The sequence below is a fragment of the Tursiops truncatus genome, chromosome 7 (genome assembly GCF_011762595.2).
Source record: "Tursiops truncatus isolate mTurTru1 chromosome 7, mTurTru1.mat.Y, whole genome shotgun sequence".
Classification (NCBI taxonomy): Eukaryota; Metazoa; Chordata; class Mammalia; order Artiodactyla; family Delphinidae; genus Tursiops; species Tursiops truncatus.
The window spans coordinates 78,767,484-78,786,526 of record NC_047040.1 but is presented as its reverse complement, the minus strand read 5'-3'; the positions used below and the strand labels follow the sequence as shown (position 1 = coordinate 78,786,526).

General features: G+C 41.3%; 1 long non-coding RNA gene across 1 annotated transcript in view; it reads right to left on the bottom strand.

The window, feature by feature from the left end:
• The window catches only part of LOC109547822 (uncharacterized), a 75,236-nt gene that overhangs the window by 13,776 nt on the left and 42,417 nt on the right, over window positions 1-19,043 (bottom strand). Inside the window, exons 3-4 of the long non-coding RNA XR_012333121.1 lie at window positions 10,807-11,005; window positions 4,800-4,895 (exon numbers count right to left, since the gene is read on the bottom strand). This is a non-coding gene — a long non-coding RNA (uncharacterized lncRNA). The remainder of the gene's footprint in view (window positions 1-4,799; window positions 4,896-10,806; window positions 11,006-19,043) is intronic.

Genomic DNA, 19,043 nt, shown 5'->3' with positions numbered 1-19,043 from the left:
ACAGAGACTAAGTAGAGAGAAGAAAATTTCAAAATCCAACAAACCAATATCCTTATACAGTCAAAAGGACTGTACATCCATGAAATATAAATATCTACTTTTTTTTTTTTTTTTTTTTTTGCTTGCGGTACGCGGGCCTCTCACTTGCCATAGCCTCTCCCGTTGCGGAGCACAGGCTCCGGACACGCAGGCTCAGCGGCCATGGCTCACGGGCCCAGCTGCTCCGCGGCATGCGGGATCCTCCCAGACCGGGGCACGAACCCGTGTCCCCTGCATCGGCAGGCAGACTCCCAACCACTGCACCACCAGGGAAGCCCTAAGTATCTACTTTTAAAAGGGTTCATTCCAGGAGAAGAAGAGCAATCTCGGGGGGTTGGAGGGTGGAGCAGGGAGAGGAATGATGGCAGAAATGAAAAACTGAAGAGAAGTGTTGGAAGATAAAGTTAGGTAAATCTCTCAAAAAGTAAACAAAAAAGACAAGTGTGAAAGACAGAAGAAGAGATCAGGAAAACTAGAGGATAAGACAATAATTTCCAACATCTAATATACAGTAATATGAATACTAGAAAGAGAGAACTTGAGAAACAGAGAGGAGAAAGCAGCAAAATAATCAAGAAAAATTCCCAAGGGACTTCCCTGACGGGTCCAGTGGTTAGGACTCCACGTTTCCACTGCAGGGGATATGGTTTGATCCCTGCCTGGTTGGGGAACTAAGATCCCGCAAGCCGCACAGCATGGCCAAAAAAAAAGAGAAAAAAGAAAAATTCCCAATATTTGAGTATTCCAGATCCTAGGAGCCCGCCATCCAAAACAATGGTGGGGCAAGTCTCTCGAAGAACATACAACTTCATGAAATTTCACAGCACCAGGGACAAAGAGAAGATTTAACAAGATTCTGGGGTTGGGGAGAAAGAAATTCAGGAATCAAAATATCATCAGACTTCTCAACAGCAACGCTGGAAAGCCTGATGCAATGAAGCTTTGATGTCATTAAAATTCTGAGGAGGATAATTTCTAACTGAGAATTCTATAAATTATCAGTCAAGCCTATCAGCCAGGATCCTGGCCGGAAAAGAGAGGGTGCACTCCAGGAGGATAATGGAGAAGCTTTAACAAAGGAACGGGCTGTGAAGGTTTGAGCAGAGCCTATTACCACCAGGGCACAAAGGGAAGAATGAATTCCTAGCATGCAGAGGGTAGATTCTCGCAAATGGTTACAAGACAAGAGCTGCATCCTTTAGCAGAGGATGCGGATAATTGCCTCAAGCTGATGGGAAGGAGGCCAGGAAATATAGGCCCCAACCTCCCTCCTCTTGCCTCCCTCCAATCTCCTACCTGTTTCCCACTGGCCAGACACCCTAAAGGCCAGATGGCAAGTGACTCCAACAATGTTGTTTGTAAACCTCAGCTCTCATGAAACTGAGTAGGGTGGAGATGGGTAGAGTAAGTTATAAAGACTAAATCTGCTAAAATGTGTAAAGCCTTTAGAATAATGCCCATCATCTTTTTTTTTTTTTTTTTTTTTTTTTTTTTTTTTGCCTGCACTGCTAGGCTTGGAATCTTAATTCCCCAACCAGGGATGGAACCTGCACCCTTGGCAGTGAAAGTGTAGAGTCCTAACCACTGGACCGCCTGGGAATTCCCAATGCCCATCACCTTTTAAACACTCAATATATCTTAGTTATTATTGTTGTTGTTGTTATTGTTAGTTCACTATCATTATTGTCATTAACAGGGAACTATTAAAATTCACGTGAAATCAAATACTGACAAACTTTCTAACCATTTTCTAAATCTACTTCCTCTTTCCCTGATAATGTTCTTCAACACAAATACATAAAATATATTATAAAATTTTATTAGCATAAAATAATATTACCACTGATTCCAGGGACTTTTCAAATTCTTTCCAGATTTATTAGTGATACTTCATTTGGAATAAATTTTTATCGGACTTACTGGTAGTGATGTGTAATTCAGAAGTAGTGTGACTGGGCAGAGATAACCACAAAGAATTAAGTCAACCCTGCTGTTTTCCAGGAAAATGTTATGGCCTTAGTACTTTCCCAAGAAGTAACTTAATCAGATCACCATAGTGTGATGTTTTGCAAAATAAGTACTATAATTCCCAGAAGTGCTAAACAGAATGGGGTAAGAGGTTGGGGTGGGTGGAGTGCTTAATAATAAAATAACAGAATTGAATCGACCTCAAAATATGACTAGTTCAAAACACAAATAGCCATTATTACACAAAACGTATTGCTCAATGTTTCACCACATGTGATGTAAGTTTGAATAATAATGAGATGCCAATTTTGGTCTACCAAATTAGCAAAAATTTAAAAAATTATTCTATGTAGTGTTTGTTGGAGTGGAAGAAAAATGGTACTCATACTGATGGTGGAGTGTTTATTAGTGCCAACCTTTCTAGAGAGCAAGCTGGTATTATGTATTAAAAGTCCTTAAAACATTTAGACCCATCACAGTCTACATGGAGGAGACAGAAATGAAAAGGATACCATAGTATGCATGGTGGAAATGTGTTCCATGCACTATGGGAACAGAGAAGGAGAAATGAGTCAAGAAATAAACTGCTCAAAGGAAGCAAAGATCATTTCACAAGAGATGGCATTTGGATAGGATTTGGATAGAAGTAATAAAAGTTCATCTGTCAGAGAGAAAAATTTCAGAAGTTAGTCACACTTCTCCAGAGTTACATATCACTATGCAAAAACACAGCAGCGTGGAAAGGCATACTCATCAATAATGGGACTTTCGATGTGTCTGGAGAGGTGGGAGACAGTTCCTGACATTGCTTTTAAAATTGTAACGTAGAGACAAGTTAAACAATTGCTTATCTGCAGCACTCCCTCCCCCCAACCACCAAAACCCCTAATCTGGCAAAAAAGAAGATGAAATAAGAAGGCTGACATAGAGACAAATATTTAGGAAGCTAAAGTGGAATTTGTTCCAAGCAAAAGGGCAGCCAGGTTAGCAAGGAGTGGGCATGAGCTGGTAGTGGCAAGTAGCCTGAGATGCCACACTACCACTTATAATTATATTAAATATTTAAGAATAAAATAACTATTTTATAATATATTGACTATTTTGAAAAAATCAATTTTAATAAAGAAGTCATGTTTGCCACTTTTACAAATGAACTTCTATAACCACAAGCACACCAGGAAGGATGACAGAAATAAGGAAAATTTGAGATACATTTTAAAAAATATTTATTTATTATTTATTTTTGGCTGTGCTGGGTCTTAGTTGTGGCATCCAGGATCTTCATTGCGGCATGTGGGTTTCTTAGTTGAGGCATGCGGACTCTTAGTTGTGGCTTGCATGTGGAATCTAGTTTCCCGACCATAGATCGAACCCAGGTCCCCTGCACTGGGAGTGCAGAGTCTTACCCACGGGACCACCAGGGAAGTCCCTGAGATACACTTTTTAAAAACCCAGGAAGAGGGCTTCCCTGGTGGCGCAGTGGTTGAGAGTCCGCCTGCCGATGCAGGGGACACGGGTTCGTGCCCCGGTCCGGGAAGATCCCATGTGCCGCGGAGCGGCTGGGCCCGTGCGCCATGCCGCCTAGCCTGTGCGTCTGGAGCCTGTGCTCTGCAACGGGAGAGGCCACAACAGTGAGAGGCCCGCGTACCGCAAAAAAAAAAAAAACAAACCCGGGAAGATTTGAATGCAGCAGTAACAGCTGGCAGTAACTGTTGTTAACTAAAAGAAAAGAGAGCAGTAGATGTCTGCCTGCATTCTGAGTCTCCCTGCTTCCTTTTCCCTGGTTTAGAGTAACCTTCTCTGTCCTCCCTTAAAAATTTCTTCTTCCATCTCCTCATCTCTTCTTAATTGGGAAATCCCAGGCAGAGGAGGGGATGGGCCAGCAGTCAGAGGACACAGGACTCCCCCGCCTCTCACATCCATCTGTGCACATTTTCTTTGACTAGCTGAGAGGGTTAAAAGCCAAGAAGGGAAAGAGAGGAAATTCCACTTGGAGAGTCCTAAATGTACACTATTTCTTGGAATGTCTTTCTTCTCTTTATTTCCTCAAGCCACGTGTGTGTGTGTGTGTGTGTGTGTGTGTGTGTGTGTGTGTCAGAGAAAGAGAAGAAGGAGGAGGAGGAAGGGAGGGAGAGGGAATTTGAAGTTATTCAGTTGCCAGTTGGTTTGCACCTCTGCTGCCATCTCCACCCTGCTCTATTGGTGAGGGGGAGAGATATAAGGATAATGACAATTTAAATGGAAGACCTTTTAAAATACAGATTTATGCTTTATTCTAATTTGCAAATTATATATTCTGGGACCAGCAGTCATGTACCATAACTAATTTTCCAAAATTAAGAATGTTACCTGGATTGTGATACTCCAATGGAAAAATCAATGTGGACTTCTTTGAAAAATATGCTATAAAGCACCAAGGGAATTAGCATTTACTGAGGGCCTGTTATGTGCCTGGTACTTCTCATGTGTTAGCTCACAGAAATCTCACAGGAACCCTGCAACCTATTTACCCACATATTACAGACAAGTAAACTGAAGTTCAATGAGATAAAACATGTTCAGAAAAAAAAAAAAAACATGCTCAGGGTCACAGAGCTAATTCATCTGATTTCAAATCTGTTCTCTTCTCAGTACCACAGTGTCTCTCTCTTACAAATTATCATTATTATTATGATGGGTATGCTTCTGAGGTTGAAGGTGAATTCAATGGAATAACTATGTTTGTGGCAGGGCTTTACCAAAACAGGGTTGTTTTCAAGAATATATTTGTTCATTTGCTCAACAAACCTTACCGATGTGCCAATGATATGTCCTGAATTGACTCTTGATTCAGAAAATGTTGTCATAAAAATGAACTCTTAAGATAGTCTGAGAGAAATTCATTCTACCTGTGGAGGATAAAGGAAGGTTTCATGAGGGAGAGGGAACAAAATTTTGAATAGATTGTTTTCTGGTGGAGGAAGGGGAAACATAGATGTATGTGGTACATTTAGAAATGGCAAATATCAACACCCAATGAAAAATGGCAAAAGTTGTGGGAAAAGCAATGTGCAGGTCTCTGGCACTGAAACTCTGAGCAGATCCAACGGAACAGCAAAAATGAAACATGGAAATATGTCCTTGTAGTACTTGAAATGATCATAAAGTAGACTCATGAGTGCTGACATTCCGGACTTTCATTTCTTCCTCTCCAAGCCAAAAAGGGATAACAAGCCCACAGTTCTGGGATCTCCTGATCTGAGGAATTCCACATTCTTACAGGTAGCAGAGATGACCAAACTGTAGACATGCTTTCATGATAACTATGAGGTGCATTAGAAAGGAGCATCCCTACAATATTGTATCCTTGATCTTGTGCAAAGGTAAACTCAGACAAGTCTGAGTCATCATTCTTGCCAATCCTTAAAATCCACCTGGTTTTAGTAGTTCAGCCTAGCATAAAAAAAGAGTCCCAGAGCTAGAAATACAAATGATCAAAAAGCATACAAGAATATATTCAACCTCATTGTTTTAGGATCTACCTAAGTAAATGTGAAATCTATGGGGCTATAAGACATTTCTCAACGTTTCTCATACTTTTATGTTTTTGTCCTTTTGCATTATTAGGCTTCGAGATAATTCACCTTTTCTATACCCCAGGTCTTATTCAGTCTTCAGTTGTCTCCATTCTGCTATTCAGCTCATCTGTTGAGTTTTTGTTTCAATTATCATATTTTTCATTACCGTCTTTGTTCATTGGTTCTGTTTCGTAATATTCTGTTCTTGTTTCATGGTTACAACCCACTCTTACCTCTTGCTCTATAAATTCAACTTCCACAGATGTTAGCTGAGTTAAGTGCTTCCATTTCATGGTTGTGATTATTCCTTTAATGGTTGGTGATGCTTGCTTTTCAGTTCCTCTGTGTCTTTGAGATCCCGCATTTGCCTGTCTGAGAATTCTGCTTCTGTTCAACAGAGTCTGCACCAGTTATTGTTGGGAAAGAGTTGAATCTGATGCCTATTGGGATGTTACAGTAGCTTGTCTTCTGGAAATACCAGCTCCTTTCTGAGGGTAAAAAGTCACCCAGGGGGCTTCCCTGGTGGCGCAGTGGTTGGGAGTCTGCCTGCCGATGCAGGGGACGTGGGTTCGTGTGTGCCCCGGGAGAGGCCACAGCAGTGAGAGGCCCGTGTACCACCCAGTGTAGTGCCCTGCCTCTGGCCCAAGCTCTTACCCTCACTGTTCTAGTTAGGAGGGAACAGTTCTGCTGTCTTCCTCTTGCCTGGCCAGGGCTGATCTGGTTGACCATTCTGGATGCTTCCCCAATCATACTAATGATTGCTAGAGGGACACTCTCTATTCCTTACAGTCACTGCTATGTGTTCAGAGCAATCCTGAAGCCAATCCCACCTTTAGCAGAAGCACTTTCCTGCGTATGTATTTTCCTCTACTTAGCTAAACATATCTGTTTCTCTTAGGAATTTTTCAAAATTTCTGCTTGATGATGGCATTTTCCTGATTTTTAGTCCTTCTATGAATGCATTTTTCTCTTAAATTTTTTTATTTTGTGGCTGCTGTGGAATTTCTATAAAGAAGAGAGTTAAGGGCTACAATCTGTTCCTTATGGAGGAGACTTTTTTTAAAACTTTTTATTTTATATTGGAGTATAGGTGATTAACAATGTCATAATTAGTTTCAGGTATACAGCAAAGTGATTCAGTTATACATATATATGTATCTATTCTTTTTCAAATTCTTTTCCCATTTAGATTGTTACATAATATTGAGCACAGTTCCCTGTGGTATACAGTAGGTCCTTGTTGGTTATCCATTTTAAATATAGCAGTGTGTACATGTCAATCCCAAACTCCCTAACTATCCCTCCCTCCCATCCTTCCCCCCTGGTAACCATAAGTTCATTCTCTAAGTCTCTGAGACTGTTTCTGTATTGTAAATAAGTTCATTTGTATGTGTTTTGTTTTTTTGTTTTATGGATTCCACATGTAAGCAATACCATACGATATTTGTCTTTCTCTGTCTGACTTACTTCATGGAGGAGACTTTTAAATCTAATGGTATGCATTGGGTGCTACTGAAACATAGGTAAATAAATAATTATTTCAAAAATTTGTATATATGTGTGAGGTCTTGTATATATTTATTTCTATTTATTTATTCTCCCAATAGCACCTAATGGCAAGGTATACTAAATATATGGTAATACAAACACACACACACACACACACACACACACACGCACGCACTTTGCCATTCAATTAAAAATTCTCTTCCTTTAGAACAGATTGCAGTGGCTTCTCTGGTGGTGCAGTGGTTAAGAATCTGCCTGCCAGTGCAGGGGACACAGGTTCAAGCCCTGGTCCAGGAAGATCCCACATGTCGCGGAGCAACTAAGCCCACACGCCACAACTACTGAGCCTGTGCTCTAGAGCCCGCGAGACACAACTACTGAGCCCACATGCCACAACTACTGAAGCCTGTGCTCCACAACAAGAGAAGCCACTGCAATGAGAAGCCCTCGCACCACAGTGAAGAGTAGCCCCTGCTCGCCTCAACTAGAGAAAGCCCATATGCGGCAATGAAGACCCAACGCAGCCATAAATAAATAAGTAAATTTATTTTTAAAAATAGATTGCAGTCCTTAGTTCTCTCAAATAAATGAATTTAATTGGACCAAGGAGTCATAGAAGTTCATGAACTAGAGGACTCCTGAAAAGAGTCATGAAGGTTGAAGTAATTATGGAAAGAAACATGCTGTAGACAGTTTCTTGGCCCTTAAGAGGTGCCCTCTAACTTCAGGATAAAAATTCAAACTCCTTAGGTTTGCAAAGAAGACTTGGCTTGTGCCTCCCTCTGGTCTCATTTCCGATCACTTCCCCATCTCCTACTATGCCCCGTTCCCCTGCTAAACTGAAGAACTTGCTGTTCTCCAAAGGAATCAGCTGTTTTGGTTTCTGAACTTCCACATGTGTATTTTCCTCTGCTTAGAACATTTTGGCCCTGGCAAGATTATCACATCCAAATATTAACACTGTTTAAAGATAATTCTTTGTTTAAAGACTCCAACTGGTAATGTATTTAATGCGATTAGCTACCATGTTTCATCCCATTATATGCAATATTATCTTCCTTTTCAAGGATGCCACAGCATGATTTATGTGTCAGCCTCCCCTTGATCCTAAGGCCATCAATATCTCTGAGGATTGGCCGTGCAGCGACAGGGTGTTAGGTAAGTATAAAGGCTTTCAGAAAACACCATATTTCCCTTCTCTGGGAGAAAACATGTTGGCTTTATTAATGATGTGTGAACGGGAATCAACAGACTTGGGTCTTAATCCAGATTCTGATAAATATGACCTTGACAAGCCAAGACAGTTTACTGGGTTGGCCAAAAAGTGCTTTCAGTTTTTAAGTAAAAATAAAAGACACATTTTTCATTTTCACCAAGAACTTTACTGAACAATGTATTCTTCCTTCTGTTCCACTACCCTCTGCCATTTTTCAGGCAACTTCATAATTCCATCTTCCCAAAATTTTTATCTTTTTGAGCAAAGAACTGTTCCAGGTGCCTTTTACAGTCTTCCAGGGAATTAAAATTTTTTCCATTAAGAGAATTTTGTAAAGACTGAAATAAATGGAAATCTGAAGGTTCAATGTCTAGCGAATATGGCGGATGAATCAGAACTTCCTCACCAAGCTGTAACAGTTTTTGCTCCGTCATCAAGGAAACATGTAGTCTTGTGTTATCCTGATGGAAGATTATGTGTTTTCTGTTGACTAATTCTGGACTCTTTTCATCTAGTGCTGCTTTCAGTTGATCTAATTGGGAGCAGTACTTGTTGGAATTAATCGTTTGGTTTTCCAGAAGGAGCTCATAATAGAGGACTCCCTTCCAATACCACCATATACACAACATCACCTTCTTTGGATGAAGACCAACCTTTGGTGTGGTTGGTGGTGGTTCAGTTTGCTTGCCCCACAATCTCTTCCATTCCACATTATTATACAGTATCTACTTTTCATTGCCTGTCACAATTTGTTTTAAAAACAGAACGTTTTCATTATGTTTCAATAGAGAATCGCATGCGGAAATAGGGTCAAGAAGGTTTTCTTTGCTTAACTTATGTGGAACCCAAACATCAAAGCGATTAACATAACCAAGCTGCTGCAAATGATTTTCAATGCTTGATTTGGATATTTTGAGTATGTCAGCTATCTCCCTCATGGTATAAGGTTGATTGTTCTCAATGAATGTCTCGACTTGATCATTATCAACTTCAAATGGTCTCCCCAACCGTGGAGCATTGTCCAACAAGAAATCTCCAGCATGAAACTTCACAAACCATTTCTGACACATTCTATCAGTCACAGCACTTTCTCCGTATACTGCACAAATCTTTTTTTGCATTTCAGTTGTGTTTTTACCTTTCTTGAAATAATAAAGCATACTATGCCAGAAATGTTGCTTTTTTTCTTCCATCTTCAATATTAAAATGACTATACAAAAATTTACCAATTTTGATTTTTTTTAAATGCATTTTGATATGACAGCTGTCACAATACAAACTAATAAAATTGTTTCGAATGAAATTAAAGACAACTAAGTGCTACTAGAGCCATCTTACAGGAAAAACCGAACGAACCTCTTGGTCAACGCAATAATTTCTCTGGGCCTCTGTTTCTACATTGAGGATACACTCTCCACAAGAGGGTGTTAAAAACGTGCTCCTCCATCTCTCTCCCAGGTTTCAAATTTGGTAACAGATCAAATAAATTAAAAAAATTTTTTCTGAAATTACTCAGTAACCAACATTATTATTTAAATACTCAAATAATAATACTAATGAAAAATGTTTCCCATCAGTCTTGGAATTCTTCCTTCTCATTCTTTACACTGTTTCACAGTATTCCAAGATATGGCCAAACCATCATTTATTTAATCATTCCTTTGTCGATTTACATCACAGTTCCTTCTAATTTGTCTTATTATACACTGTGTTAGAGGGAACATCCTAGTAAGAAGTTGTATAGTTTCTAATGTATCTGCTTTACTTACAGCAAAAAGTCTGTGCTCTGAGCTTTGTTCCCACCATACATTGGCTAAAAAGCATTAAAACAAAGGTCTCCAGTGTATGCAGATAAAAGCCCCCTTGAGATGGAAGCTAGAGAATAGTGACAAAGCATTTTCACTTGAAATCTGACAACTGTAACCTGGAGCTAGATGAACATCAGCTGTGGGCGGTGGTCCCTTGGAAAAGTATGTCAGGGCTGACACGTAGGGTGCTGACTCTCTTGAGGTTTGGGCCAAGGCTGAGCACTAAAGGGGGCTCAGAGCAGGGAATAAATCCTTGAGAGAGCCCAGAGCCTCACAGAAAGGTGAACTACTCTATTTGCTGAGTCACTGGAACCATAAAGACAGGAGACAACAGAGAATCCCTCATCTTGCTCCTCACAATAGCACTGTGGGTCTTGTGAAAGAAACATGTGTAATTACTGGCCAGAGCAGGAAGAAATCTGGAAGCTTCTTGTCTCTTCTGTTAGTATGGACCTGAAGAGTTGACACTAATGAGAGAGAAGCCCTGGACCCGTGGAGGGCAGCACCATAGAACAAAATAGCAAAAGTAAAAATAAGACCAGTCTAACTGAAAGTGCCAAACAGGCCAAGGAAGACTGATGAACTGACTTCACAGGAACTCTAGGTACTGAACACTACTAAATGCCAGCATGATGCTAGGGGCTCTTATAGTCAACATCTCCTCTCCTCCTCTCCTCACGAGTACTCTAAAAGGGATGTTATTACATACCTCCGTCGGACATACGAAAACATATGTCAAGCAAGACCCAAAGAGGTTCTTCCTTCCTCCCTCCTTCCTTCCTTCTTTCCTTTCTTCCTTCCTTTCACAAATATTTGTTCAGAATCTGTGATGTACCAGGTACTATTCTCGGCACAGCATACAGAGGCAAACCAGGAAGATAAGGTCCCTGCTTTCATGGATCTATATCCTTGCAGATGACAAATAATAAAACGAACAAATGAGTTAAAATATAAACAAATACATAAATAAACAAGAAAAATATTAGACTGCAATAAGTGTATTTAAGAATATTAGGTTGTGATAGATCTAAAGTAGGGTGATACCGGGGAACTTTTTGGGGTGATGGAGATGCTCTACATCTTTTTTAAAATTTTTATTGGAGTATAGTTGATTTACAATGTTATGTTAGTTTCAGGTGTACAGCAAAGTGAATCAGTTATACATATACATGTATCCTCTCTTTGAGATCCCCTACATCTTGATTATGGTGGGTACACAATTGTATATGTTTGTCAGAATTCATAGAATGGTACACCTTATAAAGGGTGACTAGCCCTATGTAAATTAAATCTTGAAAAACTTGACCTTTAAAAAATAGGATACTAGGGCTTCCCTGGTAGCGCAGTGGTTAAGAATCTGCCTGCCAATGCGGGGGACACAGGTTCCAACCCTGGTCCAGGAAGATCCCACATGCCACGGAGCAACTAAGCTCATGAGCCACAACTACTGAGCCTGTACCCTAGAGGCTGCGAGCCACAACTACTGAAGCCTGCACGCCTACAGCCCAAGCTCCGCAACAAGAGAAGCCACCGCAATGAGAAGCCTGCACACCACAATGAAGAGTAGCCCCTGCTTGCCACAACTAGAGAAAGCCACATGCAGCAACAAAGACTCAATGCAGCTAAAAAATAAATAAATAAATTTATTTAAAAAAAATAGGATCCTACAATAAAAAGCTATAGGAGGCTGCTTTAGATTGGGCAACAAAGTCCTCACTGAGAGGGTCATAATTAAGTTGAGATTTGAATGTAAGGAAAAAGATGAAGGGAAAGGCATGCCTTTTTGCAAAATCTCTATGGTGGGAATAACCTTGGCATGTTCAAGTTAGAGCAGGGCAGGTGAGGTTGGAAATGTGAACAAGAACCGGAACATGGGGGAGGTTAGAAACCAAGATCAGGAGACTGACGTTATTTTCGTGCCACGGGAGTACTTAAGTTTTTAAGCAGGGGAATTACAAGTTCTGATTTATGCTTTTGAAAGATCACTCAGGCTGCTATGCAGAGAATGACTTGTAGAAAGCAAACGTAGAAGGACACAGGAGGCTATTGTAATAGTCCAAGCAAGAGAGTATGGTGTCACGGACTAAGGTGGAAGCATAGAGACAGGAAAAGGCAGATATAATACAATATAACTGTATTATATGAGTTAAGGTAACAAGTAAATCCCAATCTCAGTGGTTTAACAGAGTAGAATTTTCTTTGGTCTTCCTGACTGGTGTGCTTCTTTCTATCTGGTACAGAGAGAATGGGGCTCCTTCTACCTTTTGACTGCACTCTCCTCCAGCGCCATGGAAGTCCTCCTCATTCAGTCATGAGATGGCAAATGCATGACCACCTGTGGGAAATTGTTATGGGCCTGGTCTGAAACTGTTATACATCAAGTTAACCCACACTCTATTAACTAGAAACTAGCCACATTCTCCATGCACCTAACTGCAAAGGAGGCAGAGAAATGTAGTCTATGACTATGCCCAGGTAGAAAGGGAACCTGGTTTGGTAATCATCTAACAATCTCTGCTGCCATTTTGTTTTGGAGGTAAAGATCACAGGTTGTGGGAATGGATTGGGTGAAACTGATGAAAGGAAGAGAGGAATCAAGAAGGAAGCCTCAGCTGTACACCTGAAAAACACAACATTGTAAATCAACTATACTCCCAAAAAAATTGAAAAAAAAAAAAAAGGAAGCCTCAGAATCTCTCACTAGTGATGCCTGGAAACAAGGGTCAAAGAAGATTTGGGATATATGCTTGATCCCTCACCTTTCTGTGAGGGAGGATGAAAGGAAGGAGACAAGAAGATTTTGCCCATAGTAAATGAGCAGAACATAAAGGCAGAAAGGGAGGAAGTTACCCTAAAGGGAAGCTGTCCCTGATGATATAAAGTATTTCTTTGAAGAAGGGTGTACTCACCTGTCTAATTATACCTAATACTTAGTGAGCAGAGCCACCAGTCTTGGTGGCAGCAAGCAGCAGCTAGTCTTGCCAGCATTATCAGTACTGAAGATGCTAAGACCAAAAATCTTCCTGGTAGATCCTCCCTTCACTGGGTTAGAGAATGTGCAAAGACAATGGGCATAGTATTACCTTTAACTACACCCCTTCCAAAAACTCCCAGGTAAAGAATCAAGCCTGGGGCTCCCCTGGTGGCGCAATGGTTAAGAATCCGCCTGGTCCGGGAAGATCCCACATGCCGCGGAGCAACTAAGCCCATGCGCCACAACTACTGAGCCTGCGCTCTAGAGCGCATGAGCCACAACTACTGAAACCCGCACGCCTAGAGCCCGTGCTCCGCAACAAGAGAAGCCACCGCAATGAGAAGCTTGCACACTGCAACGAAGAGTAGCCCCCGCTCGCTGCAACTAGAGAAAGCCCACGCGCAGCAATGAAGACCCAACTCAGCCAAAAATTAATTAATTAATTAATTAATTTTAAAAAAAGAATCAAGCCTACTTCATAACTTTTTAAATAGGAAATTGTGAACTCTTTGAGATCATCTCTTATTAATCTTTATATCTCCACATAGTACACAGTATAATGCTTAACATAAACTATGCCCTCTGTAAACATTTGTAAAAAATTGAATATTTATGGGCAGGCTAAGGTCAAGATTGATTATATACATAACAAGTTACCTGAAAGCAAGCACGTATGCCATGTGACCTCAGTACAAATTTATGAACTATGGTTTGGCTTCAGTTTTGATACCATTATGACTAAACTCATAAGACTGTTTAATCCTTTCACCCATTTACCTGGTTAGATGCATGATACTCAATTTTCTGAGAATTTATATTCTTTTCTAGTCATGATTTTCTTGGTATTCTTTATCAGTTTCATCGCCATGTCAATTAAGTCAATGCCTTTAAATATATGTATATGAATCACAACTTCTTTCATTATACAAATGATACATATTTATTGAACAAAAATTTACAAAACGAAAAACAAAAAGAAGATAGAAAATAGCCATAACCCAACCATGCAGAGATATCTGGCATTTGCATGTATAGCTTTCTGGACTTTTCATTTCATATATGTTTACACATATCCCTCCTTTATCAAGATAGGATCACTCTGAACTTAATATTTCTGGATCTACTTTTTTTAAAATTTATTTATTTTATTTTATTTATTGTTGGCTGTGTTGGGTCTTCATTGCTGTGTGCGGGTTTTCTCTAGTTGTGATGAGCGGGGGCTACTCTTCGTTGCAGTGTTCAGGTCTCTCATTGCAGTGGCTTCTCTTGCTGTGGAGCACAGGCTCTAGGTGTGTGGGCTTCAGTAGTTGTGGCTCACAAGCTCTAGAGCACAGGCTCAGTAGTTGTGGCGCATGGGCTTATTTGCTCCTCAGCATGTGGGATCTTCTGGGACCAGGGCTCGAACCTGTGTCCCCTATACTGGCAGGTGGATTCTTAACCACCACGCCACCAGGGAAGCCCTCTGGACCTACTTTAAAAAAATATTTAAAAAGCAAATTCTAAGTGAGCATATTTTAAATTTGTTTTCAAATATGTATTCTTTGTTCCAGCTTCATAGATCATGGCAATTTTTCCTGAAAGCAGATATAGGTAAGACTTATTCTGTGAACCTCAGTAACACAAATGAGTCAAAGTTTAACTAAAAGGATTTCAGGTCAACATAAGTAAGGGCAGCATAGCAGGGATTCACAGCACAGGTAGAATTCGAACCAGTTGGTCTCTAATTCCCCAGCAATGAGTTCTGTGATTCTCTAACTAGAATAAGGGAAGAGAAGAGGTAGGGAGGAGGAGGCAAGAGTTTTCAAGATTTATCAGAGGTATAGGGAATTGTTTGATTGGAATGAATGCATAAATAAATTTGGAAGGCAGATCATAGGCAAACTGGGGAGTTGTGTGTTATAAGGAGGTGGGGTGGGGAGACGAAGGATATTAAGTACATTAATCGTTATGTCCTTCTCTTTGCTTTTCTCTTTCTCCTTCTCCTCCTGGCTTCAGCTTTTGCAACTGAATGTCCCTAGACTCCCAGACTTCTGAAGTCATCCTTTGCTTTAAGTACCCATACACACTCACTTCTTCCTATAAATCAGGACAGATTAAGTTATGCTAACAGTAATGAACAACTCCCAAATCTCAGTGACTTAAAACAATAAAGGTTTATATTTCATTCATGCTGCATAACATCAGCTCAATCAGGGATCCAAGTGATAGAGCAGCCACCATCTCAAATAGTTCCCTCCATACAGGAGGGAAAGAGGGTTCTGGAAAATCAGCGATCAAATGCTCATCTCTGAGATAACATATCTAATTTCTGCTTACATCTCATTGGCCAGAATTAGTCACATGATCACACCAAACCACAGAGGGGCACAGGGTACAATGCTACCAAAGTGCTGCTGGAAGGTGGAGAACCAGAAATACTTGGTGGGTATTACTAATGAATGTCACACCATATACCTACGGGAAATTCAATGTCAGTTTCAGATCTCTTTCGGACTTCTGTTTTCCCATAAACTTGAAAGCCCATTGTTCTGTTCAGTGTCATATTCACTTTCTAAAAGCTTCTTGATTTAAAATAATTAAGTGTTTCACTTTTCCATATATTTCCCATTGTTCTACATAGGCTCTATCCAGCCTACTGGCCCTGTAAACGTTTGGAGCATTCCACGTGAAGATTAAGTATTTATTGAATGAATGAGTGGAATGCCACACATTTCTTAAACCTTGCTCTATGCCATGCATTAGAATTTCTCTCCAATTGTTTTAAATCGTGCACTAGGGAAGTGAGCTTTATTTCCTTTTATACCTTTATTCATACCATAGTGAGCTTTTATTACCTTTATTCATACCATAGTCCATGTGGAGCTCTTGGGGTGGGTAGGGCATTCCTGTATTGTAATTTAATGGCCTTACTGGCAGAGTTCTTAAAGATGTTCTCTATTGACATATTTCATAAGTCACTGAGCTCCACACTTTTCTTTTCTTACCTTCTCCTCTCTTTTCTTCACTTTGCAAGATTACAAAATATATGATATAATCAATAAATGATATAATTTATGTTTTAGTTTTCATACTGTATGCCAAAGAATTGCATTTTCTCACAATGTCTTGCTGGGAAACTGAAATCCGGTCTTTTTTTTTTTTTTTTTTTTTTTTTTTTGCGGTACACGGGCCTCTCACTGTTGTGGCCTCTCCCGTTGCGGACCACAGGCTCCGGACGCGCAGGCTCAGCGGCCATGGCTCACGGGCGCAGCCGCTCCGCGGCATGTGGGATCTTCCCGGGGCACGAACCTGTGTCCCCTGCATCGGCAGGCGGACTCTCAACCACTGCGCCACCGGGGAAGCCTGAAATCCAGTCTTTTTAAAGTACAATCAGGGCTTCCCCGGTGGCGTAGTGGTTGGGAGTCTGCCTGCAGATGCAGGGAACACGGGTTCGTGCCCCGGTCCGGTAAGATCCCACATGCCGCGGAGCGGCTGGGCCCGTGAGCCGTGGTCGTTGGGCCTGTGCGTCCGGAGCCTGTGCTCCGCGACGGGAGAGGCCACAGCAGTGAGAGGCCCGTGTACCGCAAAAAAAAAAAAAAAAGTTAAAGTACAATCAGATGTGAGATCTCTTAGAACATGTTTCTCTTTCCTCTCTTCCTTTTTCTCCCCCTCGGTCCACATCCACCTGACACTTCTCCATACCTTTTCCCGGTCAGCTGAGGCTGAGCATGTTGAAAGGATTTTAAATGTCTTCTTTCTCTGACAGATATTTGAAACTCCACCCTAGAGTCTCTTTTTTTTACTTTAAATTTGTGGAATAGTGACATCACTAAACCACTGTGCCAGCTTAGGAGGTCTTAAAGCTTGTTCAGTGCAGTCGTAGCCCAAATCAAGTGTAGAGTTGTCCCTACCTTGTCTTTAGGTGTCTAGTAGCTGCTTAGACTTATGGGCATTGGAACACTGTGGGGAAGCAGCTGAAAGGGGAGGTACTTCTGCATAAAAGCAGTCCTGCTGGGTTTTCAGCCAGTGACTGCTGGGTGCAAGCAAGAGATTGGGGGCAGGGGGTGTTGGTGGTGACATCTATCCCTGAAGGCAGAGCATTGGACTGGCCAAGTCTTCTGAGCCCTTGAAAGGAATTTTCATCAGTGTATCTTCTCTCAGCTCCTCAGACACATCCTGGGTAGTGTGTACTGGGGGATGGGCAGGGAGTGCTTATTATCTTGGGCAACTTCCAAGGTAAGCTCACAAACAAACTCCCTCTGCTCTCCTCTCTCCATCTCCCTCTGGTTCTCCTCTGAATTCCCACCCACACCCCCTGCATCTTTTCCATACAAAACCCTCATTCTCCTCTTTTCTTCCACAGTAGAACTGAACACCCCCTCAAAACCAGAGCCCACACGATTAGGCACTGTTTTCTCTTTGCTGAATGATAGGTTTCCAAACATTGTACAGAGGTGGGGGGGATTGCATGGGGAAATGGGAGGGGGAGAAAGAAATCCTCCACCCTAGATTGGGTTAATCCATCAAAGTAATCATTAAATGTTATGTTAAAACAAGTTGAACAATTACACCCTGTTATACTTGGAGCTTTGTTAAAATGCAGATGAACAAAGAAGGGTATCTCTTGTTCGTTATTTGACCTAAGTAAAGATTAATTTCCAAGCCTTTTCTGAGAGTAATTTTTGATAAATGAGACCTAGAGGGAACTGAGTCCTTTAGAGAGATGCAGAAAGCACATGGGCAGAGAATATGACCAGGAAAAGAATGGGGAAGGCTGTGACGGTTCTGCTGTAGGCTTGCACAAGTAAAGTTATATTTACTTCCTAAACCACGAACTTAAAATACTCATATAGGGCCTCCCTCGTGGCGCAGTGGTTAAGAATCTGCCTGCCACTGCAGGGGACACGGGTTCTAGCCCTGGTCCGGGAAGATCCCACTTGCCGCAGAGCAACTAAGTCCGTGCGCCACAACTACTGAGCCTGCGCTCTAGAGCCCGTGAGCCACAGCTATGAGCCCGTGAGCCACAACTACTGAAGCCTGCGCACCTAGAGCCCGTGCTCCACAACAAGAGAAGCCACTGCAATGAGAAGCCCGTGTACCGCAAGGAAGAGTACCCTCTGCTCGCTGCAGTTAGAGAAAGCCCGCACGCAGCAACGAAGACCCAACGTAGCCAAAAATAAATAAGTAAATTAATTAATTAAAACAAATACTCATATAATTCCACTTTCCAGAGAAATATCATGGTTTGTTCCTTCCAACTCTCTATTTATCCTATTCCCGCTGACCACGCCTATCTTCTTCATAGTCACGCCTACCTGGTCTAGACTAGATCCTCTTTTGCACCAAACTTAAACCCTCTAATTCTGTCAGTGAACTGGGATATAATCCTCTCATCTCTCATCTGCTGTGGGTCCAAAATAGAGAGTTTTGAACGCTAACAGCTTTATGTGCATCTCAGTGAGTATCCAGTAAATTCTGCACCCTCAGCCTACCCCTCACAACTGCTCTTTCCAGGAGAGATAAGATCAGTCTAAGCCTTTGATGTGCAACACAAAGATGCCTAAGGGATTCAAGGCTAACTTTAGATCAGAGCAAATCCAGATTCCAATATCAATGGCGTAACTAAGAAAGCATGAGAGAAATGAATATAATGGGAGCAAATGGGAAGCAGTTCGGTAGCAAGAGTAGAGACTGCTAAGTAGTGAAGAATGACAAATGAGAAAGAGAAGCCAAAGCTGCCAAAAAAAAGTGGCTGTCAATCACAGGAAACGCCACTACCATCAGAGCAGTGGGGTATTACCAGACAGGTTCCCCAAGGACCTTGCACAAAAGGAGAGGAAAATTGGGGGTATTTCAAGGCATGGTGACTTTTCTATGATAACTGTTACCTATGATTTCAATCATCTTCAAAGTTAGAGTGGTTCGGGGAACCTAAGGTCATATTTTAATTAACTCTAAGACTATCTACCCACCCACCTTCCTCCCAAAAAATC